A 5,428-nucleotide genomic window follows, 5' to 3' on the forward strand; every position below is an offset into this window, starting at 1 on the left:
GACATGAAGCATCTGATTTCCAAGTCTGAGTCAAATATCTAACTGGGCAAAAGGAATGACATCCATCATCCAAACAGGCTCACTTCCCCCAGCCCCCCAAATAAACAGTAGTTATAATAGCAAAGAATTTTTTTGTTGTTTTGGGTTTTTTTTTTTTTTTTTTGATTCTTTAGGGCCAACTGTGAAAGAGGTCAGCAATATATTAACAGCAGCAATGGACAAGGAAGAGCAAAATAGTGGATGAAAGAATCTTGCTGGACGTTTGTTTGTTCATATATATATATATATATATATATATATATATATATATATATTTTGTTTGTTATTAGCCATAAAATTGCAGCTGGCTTATTTGGAAATTTCAGGCACACGTCTCATCTCCTTAGATCCTTCACAGATTTAGAATTCAGTCTACCTGAGGGCTTTATAGCCATGTAAGAAAGCTTTCTTTATCTAGCTTGGTGGCAGCCAAAACAGATTCCATGTCATTAAGGATGTCAGAACTCAGAGCTTCCTGAAGACTGGGCATCAACTCCTCTCCTTCTATGTTCATTCCATCTCCTTCCAGTGTTCCAGGGTCCACATTTGTCCCAGGAATGGCTTCAAGGTAGTCTGGGAAATGGTTCTGCTGTGAGGGCAGGGTGCTTTGGTTGATAGTATCACCTGTATCCATTTCATCAACACTGTTCAGGAAGTCATCTGGGGTTCGAGGGACACTGTAGCTGCTCATGCTTAGTCCACTGTCTGTACTCTCATCTTGAGAGTGATAGGTGCCACTGTTAAGAAAGGGATCTGAGCTATTGGTCGTCATTGTTCTCAATTCCTGAGACATCCCAGGAGAAGACACCGGATTTTGAGTCCCACCATCCTGCTCCAGTGTTGGTAATTGGCTACGAAGAGCTAATTCCTGACATTTTGGAGAATTTGCTGTGCTGGGATTGATATTCCGCATTGCCTGCCGAAGCAGTTCTTGCTGTTTCAATCGCAGTCTCTCTTTCTCCATCTGCAATTGTTGCAGCCTCATCTGTTGCTGCTGGTTGGAGTTGCCACTACCCATAACACCTCCTTGTGGGCTCTGGGGAGCCAAAGGTGGTGGTTGTTTCACTGGAGCACTCTGACTGATTCTCTGGTTCATGGCAAAACGAGGGTCAAGCCTTGGGTCTAGCCAAGAGGTGGTCTTGTTCTTATGGTTTATATAGTAAATTTCTCCATCCTGATTCATGGCTTGCTCCCATCCATCAGGAAGAGGACCTGAGGGCGTGTTCATCAAATTCTGCTGCACTGGTGGACTGGTTGGGGCTGGAACATTCATCTGAGATAGCATGGCCTTCCTGGGGTCTTGCCATGTTGTAGTCTGATCAATGTGATTTAAGAAGTATCTCTGACCAGAAGATGTCTTGGCCATCTCCCAGCCTGCTGGCAGAGGTACATCATCAGGTATCTCAAAAGAAGACTGCCGAAGATGTTGAGCTGTAGGTGTAGCTGCTGGGCCAGAGACCCCAGTGGGGGTCAGTGTCCCAGGAGAAACTGCTCCTAGCTGCAGGGAAGCTGGAGAGGAATGAGCTCGAACATGCTGTGGAGTCAGGGCTCCTGCAGTGCCTGCATCAGTACTGGCCTGTCGGGAGTGAGATTTGGGCTCCGGCGGCTTGAAGAAGGAGTCAGGCAGTTTCCGGAGCCTCATGGGCACGGTCTGGGGCACGTTGGCCGTCTTGGGGTTCATGACGGCGTTGAAAAGTGCCTCCAGGTCGGTCTCCGAGTCCCCCCGGACGTGTATGATCTGGTGCCCGGCTGGGGGGGGGGGGCCTGCGGCGCAGCCTGGGACGCCGGGGGTGCCGGCTGCCCAGGCCCGGGCGTCGGGCCCTGCCCCTGGGGGGGCTGTGCGGGCGGCTGCCCTTGGCCCTGGGGGGCCTGCTGGGGCTGCGGCTGCTGCCCGGGATCCATGGCTTCGGCCTCCCGCGTCGCGCACCCCCTGGCCAGGCGGCGAGGGCTCCGCCCGGACGCCCCTGCTCCACGGGCCGAGAGGCGAGAATCGGCGAGGGCGGCGCTGGGCGGCGGGAGCGGCGCTATCCTAGCTCTCAGGACGCGGGGGCTGCGCCGCGGCCCCGCATCCCCCGCCCAGGCGCCTCCGCCCCCGCCCTGCGCCCTGGCTCCCTAGTCACCTTTCTTATTATTTTTTGTTCTAACAAAAGATATGTGTTGCTTTGATTACCAAAAAAAAAAAAAAAAAAAAAAAAACTTTTTAAAAAATATTGAAAAGAGTCAATTCCAAAACCTAGAGATGCCAAATTTACATTTATCCCACATTTTTTATTTTTGGTGCTCCCAGCTTCACCCAGGTCTTCACACATCATGCCTGCTGGGGAAGTATTCTACTACTGAGCTACATCCCCAGCCCCATCCCATGAGTTTTTAAGCTCTGCTATAGAACTAATTTAAAAATCTACATAAAGTAAAATTGAATTAAAGCATTAAACATGAGTGCTATTAAATTAAAAAAATTAATTTACCATAAATCTCTTTAATTAAATTGATCAATTTAATTAAACTTGAAATTTTTAATATAAATTTATTTTGGAATAAAATTTTATTTGTTAAAGTTCCAAAGATAACACAAAGTGTTCCTAAATATTCTCCATCCTGTTTCCCCTTATGTTATTTTTACGGTGCCAAGATATATTTGTTAATACCAAAAGACCAACATTTGTTCACTACTATTAAATAAACTACAGCTTCATTCACATTTTATGTTTTCTAACTTCAATATATCTTATTGTATTCTAAGATCCAAGTCAGAATATCACACTACCTATAGTAATTTTGTTTCCTGAGTCGCCTTCATTTTGTGCCAGTTTCTCTGTTTCCCTTAGTATTTTTTCTTGATGTTGGCAGGCTTGGGGAGGACTGGTCTTGTCATTTCTAAAGCATCTTTGTAGTTTGCCTGTTTTTAATACTCAATGGATTCATGCCTATAAAGACAGAATTTCAGACATTTTATTGATTTCTGTAACATAGTTATTAATGTAAATAAAACATTAAATATTATAATGTGCTGTACTTGTTTCCTAACATCTCAGAAGGGACCATGTGTTTTTAATTTAAGAGAATAATTTTTAAATGTATTTAATGATATAACAACCATAATATAGAAATATTCTGAACTTCCAATATCCTAGTGAATCATTTAAATAAATAGGAGAAATCATATGCCTTTAACATCTGTATACTTTTTTGTAAAATTATACCTTCAAGAGAAGCACTTGCTATGTGTTCATATTTTATCTTTTTTTAGTATTTCATTCCAGTTTTATTGTAGAATGATATTACATTGTAAGTATATATCACAGTTTCCTTTTAAAAAATGTTATGAGCTTATTATAAATATAAATAATAGGCCATTGTGTATAGTCGTACCTGAAGTGAACAGTATTTAGTCAGTTTCATTATTTTTTATTTAAAAAAAATAACATTAAGGAAGGGAAGAAAATCTGATCTTAGGAAATGCAACACTCTAAAATACATTCAATAACATAGTTTTTCTAATAATGAGAAATTCTAATGGAAATTAAGAAATTAATCATATTAAAGGACACTAGGGGCCTAGAGAAAGTGGAAACTAGGAAATTAATCACATTAAATGCCATTTGGGATCTTTGAAAATCAGGTTCAGGTTTCTAGTAGACATTTCTCTTAGAGGTGGTCTTTTTCTTCTTGTATTTACAGATCACAGAAGTAACAAATAATGAACACTAGAGGGAGCCAGAGGCACAGGCCAGAGGATAAATGTCAGCAACTATGTTTGGGGAATAGCCTTAAAGGAATGAATCAGGAAGATCAAAATTAAAAAGGCATTATTTATTTTTTCTATCGCTCATAATATAAGAAAGAAATAAAAATAAGTATCCATAAAAATGTATTATGAGTACCATAAAAAATACAATAATTTTTCTTGGGATATGTCATGAAAAATGTTTATAAGGAAATAAGCTTTGTGACGGATCTTGGAGAATGGTAAAAGATCAGTAAATATAAACGCAGAGGTCAAGATGAATAACACTGAGGCAGGAAGAAATAATTGTGCTGAAGCGAGAGATAAATATGAAAGAGTATCTGGAAATTGTGTACCTTGTTAGATGATAAAGATTCCTTCCCTACAATAGATTCCTTCCCTACAATATTCATAACACACTCTGTCTTTTGGTAAACCTCTTTTACCCTTCTGTAGACTTGAAGAGGAAGATTGAAAACTGCAATTACCAATCTTCACTCTGCTTCTTTTATCATTTATAAAAAATTAAAATTGTACTAATTCATAGGGGTATAATGAAATTAAGCAAGTTAATAAAGACAGAGAATTTGTAACTGTTCCTGGAGCATATTAAATACTATAAAGATGCTTCTTCTTGTTGATGCTATTGTTGGTTATTTGGTATCCATTCAAATACTCTGTTCTTTCCATGAAGAGTTTTCTAATCTCTCCAATCCACTCTGATCTTTCATTTCACTGTACTCAAATTCAATTTTACCTAGATAATATTTAATATTTCTCCAATTATTTTGTATGTCTTCATGTTGTGCCTTCACTAGCTCATATTTTTCTTGGAAGGGACCATCAAATACTGGATACTCATTTGATGTGTTGTGGAATCAATAAAATTGAGGTCAGCTAATGGACAGTGAAAGAATGTCGTACATATCTTAAAAATGAAAAAGTGAATAGCATGAGATGTAATTACCCATTAGCTAACGGAAAGTGAACATTATAAATAAGCTCAGGAGACAACTGAGCAAACATGCTCAAATAAACACAGCATTTTACTATTTCAACATTATTCAGTAGTATCAGGGAATATTTATTTGACATCTACAATTTCCTATACATTTACTCACAATAAATTTGAAAATAAATTTATTTAGAATTTTACAACAATCTTAGAGGGTTTTGTAAATGATTGAGGTTCATAGAGTACATTTTTGTTAATAGTGATAAAGTTAAGATTTAAATCTATGTTTACCAAACTTCAAGTATGTACTGTTTTGCCTATTACATCTTCTACTGATATAAATAAATTGGAGAAAAATAATTTTCGTTTTTTAGATTAAGATGGCATATAATTATAGTGAACAAATAAAATGAAAACAAGAAAAATAAAAATGAAGTAGGAAGGATGGATATGATCAAAACATGTATATGAGTTTATGAAAACGTCACAGTGAAACCCTCCATTTATACAATTAATGTGAGTTTATAAATAATGTTTACAAATAATGTATTACATAAAAATCTGCTCTTTTTGTTTATCATTTTCCAACAAATGTTTATTAAGCACTTATACTGTTCCAAGCACACTTCTAGAATTTGGGATTTACATCTGTGAAAAAACAAAGATCCCTATCCTTGAAAGAAATTACGAGTATGTGGGATGGGACA

The 5,428-nt window shown here is 38.4% G+C and overlaps 1 pseudogene across 1 annotated transcript; it reads right to left on the reverse strand.

The window, feature by feature from the left end:
- Positions 1-306: 306 nt before the first annotated feature.
- LOC308650099 (transcriptional coactivator YAP1-like) lies at positions 307-1,991 on the reverse strand (annotated as a pseudogene). The gene is made up of 2 exons (XR_014024431.1): positions 956-1,991; positions 307-907 (listed from the first exon to the last, which is right to left on the reverse strand). The product of XR_014024431.1 is annotated as a transcriptional coactivator YAP1-like (transcript).
- Between the last annotated feature and the right edge of the window lie 3,437 nt (positions 1,992-5,428).

The sequence above is a fragment of the Spermophilus citellus genome (assembly GCF_964194105.1).
Source record: "Spermophilus citellus genome assembly, chromosome: 5".
NCBI lineage: Eukaryota > Metazoa > Chordata > Mammalia > Rodentia > Sciuridae > Spermophilus > Spermophilus citellus.